Below are 15418 nucleotides of genomic sequence, written 5' to 3'. Positions count from 1 at the left end.
ATGCAGATGGATAGCCGCTTGCCTATTGAATGTCTAATAGCAATTCCGCAGTTCGTAATAACAGAAAATTGACAGGCTATCGGTTAATCAACCGATAGCCTAGAGGCAGTCTTTTTGCGGAATTCTACAATAATTAAATCTATAAGAATAAGATTTTTTTAATTCATTACAGGTAAACGCCTGACCATCATATATGTATGATATAAAGTACACACCGTGCAGCACACGTATGCACCATCCGCAGGTATTTCATTTTACATACTCGTAGAACACAATATTAGTATACGCCGAAAAATAATCACGTCACAATGGTGCAAGGGATCGACGTATTTTTTGCATGGAATGACTTGGGAGAGTGGCATAGGCTACTTTTATTCCAGGAATCAAAAAAATTTACACGGGGTTTTTAAAAATCTAAATCGCGGGTAACGTGTGTCTGTGCGGGGCGTACCCCGGCTATCTCGGCCTGTCGCGTACTATAATCTCTATATACAATTTCCTTCTTCCTACTTTACACTGACAAAGTTGTAGTAGTTTCCATGGTTTTAATAAGACTTCAATTTCAACTTTCATCAAGTCGACAACTAATCCCACATAAGATAATATAACAGTCGCAATTTATAGAAATGAAAGTGTACCAACGTCTGTGGCCTAGAGTCAGACATAATTATACGCCTACAAAATAGGAAGCGCTTGCTAGTTTCAAATAACTTTTTAAGGCTTTTCACTCGATTATTATTACTCTGAAGACGTTAAATCATGCATCATAATAAAAAAACGGTCCTATTAAGGTGCTTTTTTTCCTTTTGAGGGACGCAACCGCAGTATTATTTTAAGCGCTACTATCTGTCGATACATTTGCAACATTAGATAATAATTGTAGTAAATCATGATTATAAAGATAACGGGAAGTTCATTCACACCAATTTGTATCTACTCGTATCTAAACATACACTTAGCGAGAAGCACTTACAATAACAATGTTTACTTTAAACACAATGTTACGCAATATCTGATACCGTGGTTTCTATTTTTCTATGTCAATCCATTATGAACACACTAGATGATGCCCGCGACTTCGTACCCGTGGATTTAGGTTTTCAAAATCCCGTGGGAAATCTTTGAATTTCCGGAACTCTAGTAAGAACATAGGCTGCTTTTTATTTGAATAATAAAAAGTAGCCTGTCCTTCCCCGGGATGCAAGCTATCTCTGTACCAAATTTCGTCAAAATGGGTTGAACGGATGGGCCGTGAAAAGCTGCCAGACAGACTTTCACATTTATAATATTAGTATGGATAGTAGTGATATTAGTATGGAGAGAGTGCTCATAAAATTGTAAAGTTTTAGGGCCTGGACAAAGTAAACATACCATGCAACGGAACGACGTGCGACGCCAACGTATGCAACGCAACTCCAGCAGTTGTAAATAATATAAGGAACTGAAGATCATCATCATCATGAACAACCCATGGCCGGCTTACTACTGAGCTAGCGTCTACGGGTCTTCTCTCGAAATAAGAAAAGTCTAGCCATAGTCCGACACGCTGGCCAAGTGTGAATTGGCTGACTTCACCTACCTTTTCACGCAACCTTCACCACCTCGACGGTTTTTATTTGTGAACCAGAGAACCACCCGCAGACCGCAGAGCTGGGTCACCAAAACTAAATAAGGACATCAAAAAGTTGACTTAGTTTTTTTTTGTAAAAAATCATTCATTCATCGTCCAAACATGAATTATATTGAGCTAGCTACTGAGACGTATCAATAGATACATCTGGATTCTGGATTCTAGAGCAGGGTCAAAGCCCGATCAGGGTTATAGAGTATGGGATAGACTACAAAGCATGCAGTTTATTGGCTAGGTCTGTACAGCAGATGTTAACAATGGCGCGGAATAAAGTTTTTAATAAAATTGCCCGCTGGCTCCGCGCCAGTGATGCAACGCTATTAGTGCTATTGCTATTACGGAACAGGACTTGGCCCTTAGGAATACTTCGATGACCGAAGGATATTATGAATTGCTAATTGCTACGGTAATCGATTAGGTTTATTAACTGGAAGAGTATAGGGTAGACCGGCTTGGTCATAATCTGAACAAGGACAATATTAATATGAATGAAGTCTGATTGTACCAAGTTCAGTTTAAGTTGGAGAAATATCAGAAACTGATGAAACGATGAAGAGTGCCTTATAAACAAAATTTATAAAAATAGTAGTTATAAAAGGACTCAGTTTGTGCGTACATGCGTGCATTCGTGCGTGCGTGCCTGTATTTAAAAAAGTTATAACTATGAGAAATCATAGTTTGAAAGCCATCAATATCGTATTACGACTTACGTTTTTAATTTTATAGTTGATCCTTCAAACCGGATCACATGGTTTTCGAATCGATTCCTTAAGGACACCGCCTACACACGAATTCGCCTCCATCTCTGTCATATTATTTTTATTTATTATTCTTTTTAATAGCTTGCGATACAATTGTTGAATGCTTGGATTCCGCCACAGCGCAGCGTAGGCGTATCCCAGACGGCATGCATTGCCACAATATGCGAATATGTATGTACTTAAAAATAATGTTTTTAAAACAAAACCTGCAACTTAAAAGGTAAAGTTTTATATTTTTATAGCTTCTCAGTAAAAGCTTTTAAACAAGATATAAAAGTCATGATTTTATGTCAATTTTAACGACAGGTAAAATATGACTTAATTTGACTCTTACATTTAGAGCAGGTAGTCAAAATTTTCACCGGAAATTTAACATTTTGAATTAAGTGCCTACCTTCTTATTTATATTTCCTCATATAAAATAATAAAGCGATATTACTGTGTTAAGTGGACTGTACAAGGTAACAAACTAAATCGATTAAACAAATTATATAACTGTAGAAGAAACTGGCTTTACTCACGTATTGGATGGGTTCGAAACTAGTCGTGTTAACGTCGACTAAATACGTGAGTAAAGCCGGTTTTTTCTACATTTAGAATGGAAATCACTCACAATAGTTAAATTAAAACGCTAAAATTATATTAAACATAACGAGGGGAAGAGACTTAATATTTTCTTATTGCAGTACCTATGTTATACTTAATTTTCTGGCTCCTAAGATATGGGATGTTTTGTTTTGGGGTCAGGATTTTAATGTGTGGTATAAAGTGATGTAATGAGTTTCACTAATAAATCACTTAGGCCACAAAATCGATAGAAAAAGGAAAATGATAAATAATAATCAGTCAGTTTGATTCATTGACTGATTTTTTTTTTAAATACAATAAAGTAATTTATTTATTAATAATCAGTCAGTAATTTATTTATCCTAATATTATAAATGCCTAAATGTATGTCTGTTTGTAACCTTTTTAGTACTTAACTCCATTGCCAATCTATATCTTTTACATATAAGTACTAGAGACTACTTTTCCGCGCAAAAATTTGGGTCGCCCGCGAACGAAGTCGCAAGGTACTCGTAGGTCCTAGTATTTTATATAACACTTGTATAATAATAATATAAGTAACCGTACCTAATTTTTAATGGCTCATTAAAGCAAAAGTGGAAAAGATAATTTCTTTAATTAATATCATATAATTTTTTAATGATTGTAAGTAATTATTTATTTATATAGTATTAACTATCTCCTTGCTAATATTTTAAGATAAGCTGACATAAATGGCGCATTTAGCGGCGACTACAGAACTTAATGAGGCACAAAGTGTTGCTAAGTTACAACTTACAAGATGGTGTTCGAGTTTGAGCACAGTTTGCGGCTATACGGAATCGCTTTGATGTTTCCGGCATGAACTACTTAATCGACAAACAGATCTTGGACCGATCAGTGATCATATTAATATATTAGCAATCTGCATAGGTATCAACTTCTCGGAGTTATGTGCTTTTTACCCGACTACGGCAAAGCTAAAAGGAAGGGTTAGGATTTTAGCAGTCCATGTAGGTTTATATTTATGTGTGTAACACCGTAGCGCCTAAACTACTGAACCGATTTTGATGAATGAGGTGTCAATCGATTTGTTATTACAGTCCGGGTGGCATAGGCTACATTTTAAATGAACAAAATTAATATGGCGGATGTTGCAGTCATAAATAAGATGTGGGGGTCTCAAAAATTTTTTTTTGCTATCGAATCGAGTGTGGTGGCAAATTAAAAAAGAGAAAAATGTTGAGGTCATAAATATTAATATAGATACTACAATATTAAAATATACCGAGCGACAGAAATATAATTTTACTATAGGCATTCCGAACCAGTGGTAGATGCATCCGACTATTCGTAAGTACTTGTAAAAGTTTATTCGAATAAAAAGATTTTTATTTTTTTATTTTGTATAATACTTATTTCATTTTAGTCGGGTTTTAGTTGTCAACGTTATGACTAGTTAACTATTTAAGCAATTAAATATCACTTGCTTTAACGGTGAAGGAAAACCTCGTGACGAAATCTGCATACCTGAGAGTTTTCCATAATGTTCTCAAATGTGCGTGAAGTGTACTAATCCACACTTAGCCAGCGTGGTGGTCGACACTTACCAAACCCTTCTCATTCTGAGAGGAGACCCGTGCCCAGCAGTGTGCCGGCGATGGGTCGATCATGATGAATCTGCAAAGGTATATAAAAAGAGAAACTGACTGACTGACATTTTAACATGTAGCTAAAATTGCTGGGTTTAGAAACATCATTTGGATTCGTTCTGTGTAACGTAGACCCCCCGCTAAGGAAGGCTTTTCAGAAATTCCACCTGATCGAAGTAAGATACCTACTCTTATTCTGGAAAATCAAAAAATTTCGAAAGGATTTGCTAGTGTTAACGAGTGTGATGCCTAACTAACGACCTAATATGTACAGGAAACTGTATATATTAGGTACAAGTAATGCGCAGTCATATGCCTCGTGCTCTGATTGGACTACTTGTTTTGCGCGCACTAAACACTATTGACACATTTCCGTCCTGCATTGTGTCCGTCAAAGTCTTAAGATCTCATGGAAAAGGTTAACAATTCCACGAGAAGAGAAGGTAAATAGTTTATTTGAGGTTGTCACGCACTGAAACGGTCAATGGACTTTTAAGAACCTTCCTATAAAATTTAATGATTAAAGTGCTGCGAAGTAGTAAGTTGGCTTTCATGTGTGTGGCGATATTGCATTGCCTTGGTGCTTCCTGAATGTACTAAGCGACATTTAACGACACTGTAAAGATAGGCGCACACTGATACAGTTACGAGTGAAAAGGGTCATAAAAACAGTCATAAAATTTTGAGTGCAAAGTATGTTTCATTTAATTTATTATTTTTTAATCATTTTCGCACACTGTGTCCGACTACAAGAAATTTCGACATTATAATTTACTTCTCACAGCTTCATTTGTTCAGCTTGTGTTGAATATCTTTAAAATGTTCGTATCAAGTAGACTTCTAGAACATCAGGTCTTCTTGATATTCTGTATCTGCTTGTGTACTCTCTGTAGCCTGCATAGACTAGGTAAATAAAGATACACCAGAACTGTTGTCCCACTGTATATCCCAAGTATGCGACATGCTTCGCCCAGATATTTCTTAGTGCAAAATGCAAATCATAAACGACGTAGCGTTAAAGATAACCGCACGTGGTCGCAAGTGACAATTAAGCTTCAATAGCCCATAAAGAGGCAGGACAATTTGTGAGTGAACGTCCACGCTAAGTATTCGGTCGTTTACTCGTGTAGATTACGCGACAAATGACGCAGTCAAGTTAACGATGTTTTGTCGCCTCTCGACCGAACCATTTCACGTGTTATGTGACTAGAACTGTAGAACGCGACAAGTCGAGATGGCAATCGGGGTATGAAGCGGGGGGACGCCCCGCCCACCCGCACGTCACCCGCGCTCGCCCGCACCGGTTTAGCGCAGGGGATGTGCGGGTGTCCGGGGCGTCCCCCCGCTTCATAGAGTAAAAATGGCGCGTGAGGAGTCATTTTGTACGGTCTATTCATATAATATCGACATAGTAAACGTTGTCGAAGACAAGACTGTCCTACTCCTACATGACAGCAGTTAACAATGACATTTCAAGTCGATTCAATAGTCAATACCCCATTATAATATGTTTGGCTTTCGAGACAGCCTTTCAGTTGTGTAAACATAGGTGGTAGGTACACATTTACAACATGGAACGGAACTTATCTGCGAATCTTATATCTTACTTATACCTAGATGTTATTTTTTTGGAAGTTACGAGTTATTAGAAGATTCTTGGCGAGTTTCGTTGTATCATTAGAGTTTAAAGGAAGATGTAACATCAGATTTTTTAAATTACTTGAAAATTTTACAAAGATGTAGATACGGTGATGTGAGACTTGCGAAGGATAGAAGAGCACCCTATCTATCTTATAAAAATAGATTGATTTCTGGTAAAAACTGGAAGAAAATAATGAAGGCTTTTCTTTGAAATTGAAGTTATATCAGTTTATCAAACAACTATGTGATAAATGTTATGATAAAACGGCGATGGCTATCAGTATCACCAGAATCATTATATTTACTAGCTGATGCCCGCGACTTCGTCCGCGTGGATTTAGGTTTTGAAAATCCCGTGGGAACTATTTGATTTTCAGGGATAAAAAGTAGCCTATGTCCTTCCCCGGGATGCAAGCTATCGCTGTACCAAATTTCGTCAAAATCGGTTGAACGGATGAGCCATGAAAGACTAGCAGACAGACAGACAGACACACTTTCGCATTTATAATATTAGTATGGATGACATCACACTCTGATGTAAAGAAAACTCATAGACCTCAGTGTAAGATGGTCTTTACGTGGTCGTAACGAGCAAGATTATGATCAGCGATGTAGCGGTTACGAAATACCAACGCAATGAGGCTGAGCAGACAGACGGGCGGCTTCTCAATGATTATATTAATATTAACGACTAGCTGATCCCCGCGGCTTCGCCCGCGTAGATTTAGGTTTTTAAAGATCCCGTATAGCCTATGTCACTCAGGAATAATGTAGCTTTCTACTGGTGAAAGAATTTTTAAAATCGGTTCAGTAGTTCTAAAGATTACCCCCTACAAACAAACTTAACGACATTACCTCTTTATATAATACAACGGGCCGTGCAGCAGAAATCGTAATATTTTAATTTCGCCATAACTTCAAAACCAAACGTCCAATTTTAATCATTCAAAGACCAAATATTATCTCCATAAACTGTTCTTAGTGATGAAATCATTTATTTTGATAAGGCTTAATAGCATGAGTAAAATAAACGCGTTTAAATGTAGTCCAAAAAAAATTCAAGATTTTTAAATAAAAAAATGGTTACTGTGCCTCACTCGACATAGATGGGTGTGTCGCGGACTTTTTTGTAGATATTTATAAGATCTACAATTAATTAGAACATTTTATGGTTCTATCTTTTATAGTTTAGGCAGCGTACGCAAAATAAGTAACTTTTCTGGTTGATTTTTTACACCTTGTGTCCGAAAAACCCAAATATCTTACGGAACCATATTTTTTTCCAAAATAAAATATAGCCTATGTTACTCGTGGATAATGTAGCTTTCGAATGGTGAAAGAATTTTTAAAATCGGTCCAGTAGTTTTTGAGCCTATTCAGTACAAACAAACAAAGTTTTCCTCTTTATAATATTAGTGTAGATTGGAAATTCGATTCAGTTCCTTCATGTAAACATCTGTTCTTGCTTTCGTGGGCGAAATTTTCTTTGCACTAAATATAGTTTACGCATTGATTGCATACGGCAGCTAAACCTTGTAGGCGCACTCGTGCGGGGAGCATTTTTATACGACTACCTACAATAAGGAGTGTAATGTTTTCAGCCTAGAATAATCTTTCTCTTCCAACATCAATGTTTTCAGGGTTCATGTATAGTACTTGACAGGTTGAGATGGCATTCGGGGAGGGGACGCCCCGCACACCCGCACAGCCGCGCTAACCCGGTGTGAGAGAACACGTGTGACGGGCGTGTGTGCGGAACATCGGCCCCGCCTCATACTCTGATTGCCATCTTACCCTGTCGCGGACTATATGTATGTACAGTACGCGACGGAAAGTAATGTACACCGACCTTTAGCAGATTTGTAGAGCATTGTCTCCGTCGTCGAGACCGATAAAAAGTCATATAGGTATGAGTGACAGAGACAACGCTCTACAAAGCCGAAATGTCATTCTAAAGGCCGATGTATATTACTTTCTACCGCGTACTGTATGTGAGTTTCTTTGGTCCACTATAAGAACTAAATACCTGAACAGATTTAGATGTATCGGTTATCGTTGGAATCTTTTTTTTGAAAAAAATATATAGCGGCTTTATGGCACCATTTTCTAATGTGATTTTTTTACTTTTTAAGTAGTAACTACTGAAAATGCAAATATCGTCAGCAGCATCAGGAGCGCCGTTTAAAAGTGTGAGCAGAGTTGGATGTACCAACTGCCAAGTGCCAAATCGATGCAAGACTCGATAAATCTCCGCACCCGAAGATTTATTGGCCATCAATCACCAACGCAGGCGAAATTGCTCAATTTATAGCAAAATGCGCTTGATACGAACCGCTAAAGTGTGGAACGCCTTTCTGGCGTCCGTATTCCCTGCCACGTACACATAACTTACTGGAGTTCTTCAAATTTCAAAGCAGACGTGCTCCAACGTAGACCTCATCATTGCTTTATGCATAAGTTTATCCTGGCTACTGACGTTACACAGATTTTCAGTAATGAAAAATGCGTGATGCACGCTGCGATTTTTGTGGGTCGACTCATAGTATGCGACCCTGTTTAGAAACATATTATTGACAATATACGGGTCGGCGCGACGCATACAGACGGAATGTAGGGAATCCAAGCCTTTTTGATATCAACTTAAGCTTTATTTACTTCCGCATACGGATAAATTTGGTATACTGAAAGTAGGTATGGTCTAGCACGCTTCCAATCGGTATGAAAAAGTTAATAATACTTGCGAGTTTGAATTTTTTATCAAGAAATCTACGACTTCACTCCACTCCACTCGATTCTGCGGATGTACGTCACGCCTTATTAGTACTCTATATTATTATGTAGGCTTGCTTTCTTCTTGTAGTGGGAGGCTTTGCCTAAATAATGAGCGAAATATTCATTGTATACCTACCTACGTACGTACCTACAAAGGAATATATTGCCAAATGGGAACAGTATATTATATGACAATAGAGCTACTGTAGGCTTGCTTTCTTTTGGTGGGCGGGTTTGCCTGCATAATATTGCCATAGTTATGACTTGTAAATATCAAAAAAAAAAGTTTTTCTAACGGTTCATGGAAACGAAAGCCCTGTTGAAATATGAATATAGGGCATTTTGAAACATCTAAGGTATTAATTTACTAAGCCTATTAGCTACAGTATCTATGTACTTAATTACAATATATTTTCAACTTGCTTTGTGCATCATCCTCTTGTATTCTTAGTTTCATAAGCTAGAGTTGTCTTTAGCAAATCATTTTTAGTGATAAGGCCACCTTTGCACCCTAGCATAGTTGTCCTTCTTCTTGTTTTTATGCTCGGAATATGCATAATTGTATAAGTATGTTTCTCTGTGTATAGTCTAACTAGCTTATGCTCGCAACTTCGTCCGCGTGGACTACTCCTTTCTTAGCGGGTGCCTACGTCATAATAGCTATCTGCGTGCCAAATTTCAGCCCGATCAGTCCAGTAGTTTGAGCTGTGCGTTGATAGATCAGTCAGTCAGTCAGTCAGTCAGTCACCTTTTCCTTTCATATATTTAGATATAGAAAATAGCACAACATACCAAATAAATAATTACAATCTAACACCGTTACTAAAGAGACTGCTTGACCCTTTTAGAACGCAGTAAGCATAACATGTAACTCGATACAAGGGCATTTAATGCACGGTTTTAGAGGCAGTTAATCAAAGTGCCCTTGTAAATACCTTTAAAATTAATTCAGATATATATTTTACAGAGCCCTTAGTATAAATTTAATACAAAAGCCACCAATAAAAGGCTAATGATGGCACCGTACGATCGAACCGTATTCGCGTGGGCGATCATAGGGATGCTTGTTTTATCGATATCGTGGTAACACAAGCAGATACCTACATATTATCGTAACACAAGCAGATTAATATTGACATAACATAATGAAATACGTAAATAACGTAAATTCTAAGATCAATAATTGTGATGAAAACAAATAAAAAACATTATTTACATTCGATACTTGCGTTACATAATATTATACGACGTACCTACTTTAGAAAGATCGCGCATGGAAATTCGAAAACAAGAACTAGTTATTGGTGTTTTAGGTTTTGTTACAGAAATATCAAAGTAAGCGCAAATCATAACGTGAATCGTCTACAAAATCGCTACCTACATAAATGCGAAGGTATGTTTGCTTGTCCTTCAATAACGCCGTAACGGAGCAACAGATCGACGTATTTTTTTGCATAGATATACATATAGTTAAGGACCTGGAGAATGATATAGGCTACTTTTTATCCCGGAAAATCAGGATTCCTACGGGATTTTAAAAACATAAATCCACGCAGACGAAGTCGCAGGAGTTATAATATAACATATACAATCTATATATATAAAAGGAAAAGGTGACTGACTGACTGACTGATCTATCAACGCACAGCTCAAACTACTGGACGGATCGGGCTAAAATTTGGCATGCAGACAGCTATTATGACATCCGCTTAGAAAGGATTTTTGAAAATTCAACCCCTAACGGGGTGAAATAGGGGTTTGAAGTTCGTATAGTCCACGCGGACGAAGTCGCGAGCATAAGCTAGTTACCTATATAGGATACCTAGCTTATTAACGCGACGGACTACTACGTGGACTACACGCATTTCAAACACTTATTTTATCCCCTTAGGGATTGAACTTTCAAAAATTCTTTCTTAGCGGATGTCTACGTCATAATAGTTATCTATATGCGAAACTACAGCCCGATCCATCCAGTAGTTAGAGCTGTGCGTTGATAGATCAGTAAGTCAGTCAGTCAGCTTTTCCTTTTATACATATATACACATAGATATAAGTTAGATGATGAAATTAATCAAAACATCGAGAGCATCGATAAATTCCACGGACATCCCTATATTTACGCTATCAGCACCGCCCCAGGCCGTTCGTATCGAATGTATATCTCAATCTATCGAGGACGTATGATAATTGACGGCCTCTTGTTTATGGTGGCTGTTCAATTTTACAATTTATTGCTTACCATTACTTATTGAAGCTTTTGAAGCGTTTACAAAATCGATACATTCGTCTATCGTAAAAGCTAGTGATGTGTGGCCTAGAATCTAACGGTCTTATCAATTAAACACGATTTGAGGCAATAGCCTAAAGCTTAAGTAATTACAAGTCCATCATCTTTGTGATTTGATTTTTTATTTTTGGTAGCTTTTTTTTGCAATTTTTTATTGACTAACATAAATTTTTACGAGCAAATTCCAATATTGTGGCAATAGCTTAGGGCTATGGTAAATTAGGGCCGACGCATACACACAGAGTGGAGTATAGCCAATCGAGTCTTTTTAATATTAACATAATCTCAACTCTAATTACTTTGACAATCGGTTTCAATAATCTAGGTACAGTGAAAACAAACCACGGAGGAGACTCAAAAGACTCTTTTTTAGTAAAAAAAAAAGAAAAGCCGCCACTTTTAAGCCAAAGCAAATACAGCTCAGTGGGAGTTATTATCTCCCAGTGAGATAATAACTCGCGCAAAGCACACTCTGCGAGTGTGCTTTACGCCTTAGGGTCAAGGAATGTAATAGCATAGAAATATTATTTTTATTTAATTTAAATTTTTCAAGCACTTTTGTATCATCAAATGCATCTACCATTGGTTTGGAATGTTTTTCCTACCGAGTAGAACCAGCAAGAAATTCAGCGGTTGCTCATTTAGGTAGGTATAATAATATATATATAATGTTATTTTATTCTTGAGTGGATTCGGGGAATGAAACCAAGACTTAATTGCGTTTCTATACAATTACAGAAACAACATTTAAAGCCTTTATTTACGGTTTTAACAAATCTTTTCTAATTATAAACACAAAATATCCGTTTACTTCAAAACACCGACAAAACTTCAGTAGGGCGATTGTCTAAAACCTGCATCAATCATTATTACAATCTCAATTGTTCTGATTGGCTGAATTTGTGCGATTCTTGTTGCAACAATGCATTGTGGCCAATAGTGAGCGAGCATTAACCAATCAGAAATGATTGCGATCGTGACATTGTAGCTGTCAAACAACCGCGGTAGGGCCACTGATTCAATTGACACAACTGTCAGTAGTGACATTTGACAAGCTAAGTCCACAGACTTCAGGATATGTCTTTTATGCACCAAAGACAAAGTAATAAATTAAAGAAAAGCACTGAATAGGTGTCCATGGGTAAAGTGGTTTTCTTTACATATACATTATACATATTATGTACTTAGTGATTTTAATACTGCCATCGAACGCAGAAAGTCTTCAAAACGCGATGCAGGATCGATCCAGTCGTTTAATCGCCGATCATGAGAACAGAGCATCGTGTCTGATACGGCCCAAATGCCTTAAGCAAATGTCAACACAGCAAACTAGAACTAATAAGCTGTGTTTCTAACTAGTTTACCAAAAGCTCATTCTCTGTTTTGTACCAACGCCTTACCTAAATCCCTCCACCTCGATTTGTGTACTCATGCATTTCGGATTAATTTAGTCTTAGACTAAGCTGAAATCTTGTTCCTGTCTGGGATTGTCGAAGGCGCGCCGACTCAGCGTTCCGGAATAATATCCATCAAAGGCTAAGTCGATGAACCATTTACCACCGGAGAAGCCAAATAGAATAATATTGGCACCGATTCCGTTGTCTTTCTCTAAACTAAATTTAGAGTATCTGCATCCTTTTCTTTTTAACAATGCTAAAAAGGGACAGAACATGAACTTTACATTTAAAGACTGTAAATTTTAGTGCACGCTACAAATTTAAACAGTATGCTCGCGACTGTGCGCTAAAATCACGGGCTTTACCATATAAAAATTAAATTTAAAACTGTCAAACTGCGTCTGTCCTTTTCACATTACATTAGTAAAAAGAGGATGCGAATACTCTAAAATTAGGTTGTTCTCAGAATCAGTACCATTGTCTAAGATTTAGTTGGAAATTCTGATGAGGTTTGATAATAATTAGCTCTAACACAGATATGTAATTACACGGCCGGGCGGTGGTCTGAATAATCACGACGTCTCTCAAAACTCTGATTAGTCGACTAGACACCCTTTATCTCTGGTAAGCTCCTCATTTGACAGTTGCTTCAGCTAGGCTGTCTTTTCAAACGAAAAAATCGCTGCTGCTTTTTTATAAATACCCGAACCCATAGTATAATATACTAAGCAGTGATAGCCTAGTGGTTAGGACGTCCGCCTTCTAATCGGAGGTCGGGGGTTCGATCCCGGACACGCACCTCTAACTTTTCGAATTATGTGCGTTTTAATTAATTAAATATCACTTGCTTTAACGGTGAAGGAAAACATCGTGAGGAAACCTGCATGCCTGAGAGTTATCCATAATGTTCTCAAAGGTGTGTGAAGTCTACCAATCCGTACATGGCCAGCGTGGTAGACTATGGCCAAAACTTTTCCCACTCTTAGAGGAGACCCGCGCTCTGTAGTGAGCCGGTGATGGGTTGATCATGATGATGATCATCATGAACCCATAGTCAATATTTCAATAATCATTTACTCACTTCAGAGTTCAGGAGCTACGTTTCGATAATATGTCTGAGGCCTGAATGACTTTATTCCATTGTCCAGCCTCCACGAACGGAACAATGCTCGGTTTGCCCTCAATCACAAAGGCTTGTACACATAACTTATCAATTCGGATAACATTTTCGGGACTCAGTCCATTGATGGAGAAATTGGATGGCATCGAATTGGTCTAAGTAGGGCTACCAGTATTTTTGTAACATATTCGGGAAAGACCTGAAATCTTAACCTGATAACCTTAGTGACCTTCAGCAACGAAGCATACTACATAGAGATACTTCATTTATTTAATATAGGAAAACTAGTACAACTTATGCTACATTTGTGATTCTACCACTGCACCAGTTCGAAAAGTGGATTCAAAAGAGCTGATTTTATTGATTTATTGATTTATTAGGAAATATCCTCGGGATGCTTACAGCAATGCCAAATCGCATACCGAGTCAGAAGTTACATATAAGTACATAGTTTATAAGTAACTCAGCAATAGCTTTTTCCAAAAATAAATATATATATATCAATGTAACAATTCACTACACCACCTTGCGAGCAAATGAAAGCTATCAAATAGGTTTAACTTAAAACGTGTGTTTTTTTATTTACAATATTAATATGTTTTTATTCAGATACAAGTTATATCTTGACTGCAATCTTACCTGGTGGTAAGTGATGATGCATCTAAGATGGTAGCGGGCAAAACTGGTAGGGTTTCTAGTTCTTACACTTCAGGACACTGTAGACGCTGTATTGCCACTGTATTGGTACTAAGTAGTTACGTCTTTCATTCAGCCAATCCGCTTAAGTGGAAACAAGATCAAAATGAACCCTAACCTAGACATAAAAAGCTGAGTGAGCGTGGGGGAGTTATCGATTTTAATGCAATTACAGTTGCACTCCGTTACCCCTGTACCTAACGAGATATTGTATTTCCCCCAATTTCCCCCTCTTAGCCGCAGAATGTACACCTACCCATAAATGCATATTATTTCTATCACCAACTGGGGATGGATATGTTATATCCACAATAATTTGTTTTGATTTTTTATTACGGACAAGCCCCGGCTTTGTAATTTACTAGTGAAGAAAATGAGAACACTCCTCTTAGTGTATTGAGATTCTCGTACAAATATACAATCCAAATTTCAGACGTTTCTGGTGGATTTTCATAAAAAAATCTTTCATACAAACCTTGTCCTGATGGTTACGAACACAACAAAAAAGCAGCCACATCGGTCGAGCCATTCTAAGTGATGATCTTCATACACTCGGCAATTATGATTTTTTTATATAGATGAGATTAAAGGTAGTTATTTTGAAATCGAACGAATGTTTCAAAACGCATTTCGATGAAATTACCATAGAGACAGATAACCTGTCTTCGAATTAAACATAGCATACATCTATAAAGGAAGTTTATATGCTGTCATGAGCCGGTTTGTCAATAAATTCAAAATTACCATACCTATCAAGCAAATTTTTGATCATAAATCAATCAAATTCAATTACAACTTATTACAGCGAGCATATAAATAATCTCGTCGAATCGTGACAAAGTTTCACAGTCGGCCCTTAAAGGAAGAGAACAATTTCCTTGATATATTGAACACGACAACTTCTATGATATAC

At 37.3% G+C, this 15418-nt stretch overlaps 1 protein-coding gene across 7 annotated transcripts in view; it reads right to left on the bottom strand.

The window, feature by feature from the left end:
- Window positions 1-15418, bottom strand: part of Fak (protein tyrosine kinase 2 Fak) — a 163595-nt gene that overhangs the window by 60933 nt on the left and 87244 nt on the right. The window lies entirely within an intron of this gene.

Source organism: Maniola hyperantus, chromosome 7 (assembly GCF_902806685.2).
Source record: "Maniola hyperantus chromosome 7, iAphHyp1.2, whole genome shotgun sequence".
NCBI classification, from domain to species: Eukaryota; Metazoa; Arthropoda; class Insecta; order Lepidoptera; family Nymphalidae; genus Maniola; species Maniola hyperantus.
The sequence above is the reverse complement of the archived record's forward strand: the minus strand, read 5'-3'. Positions and strand labels throughout refer to the sequence as shown.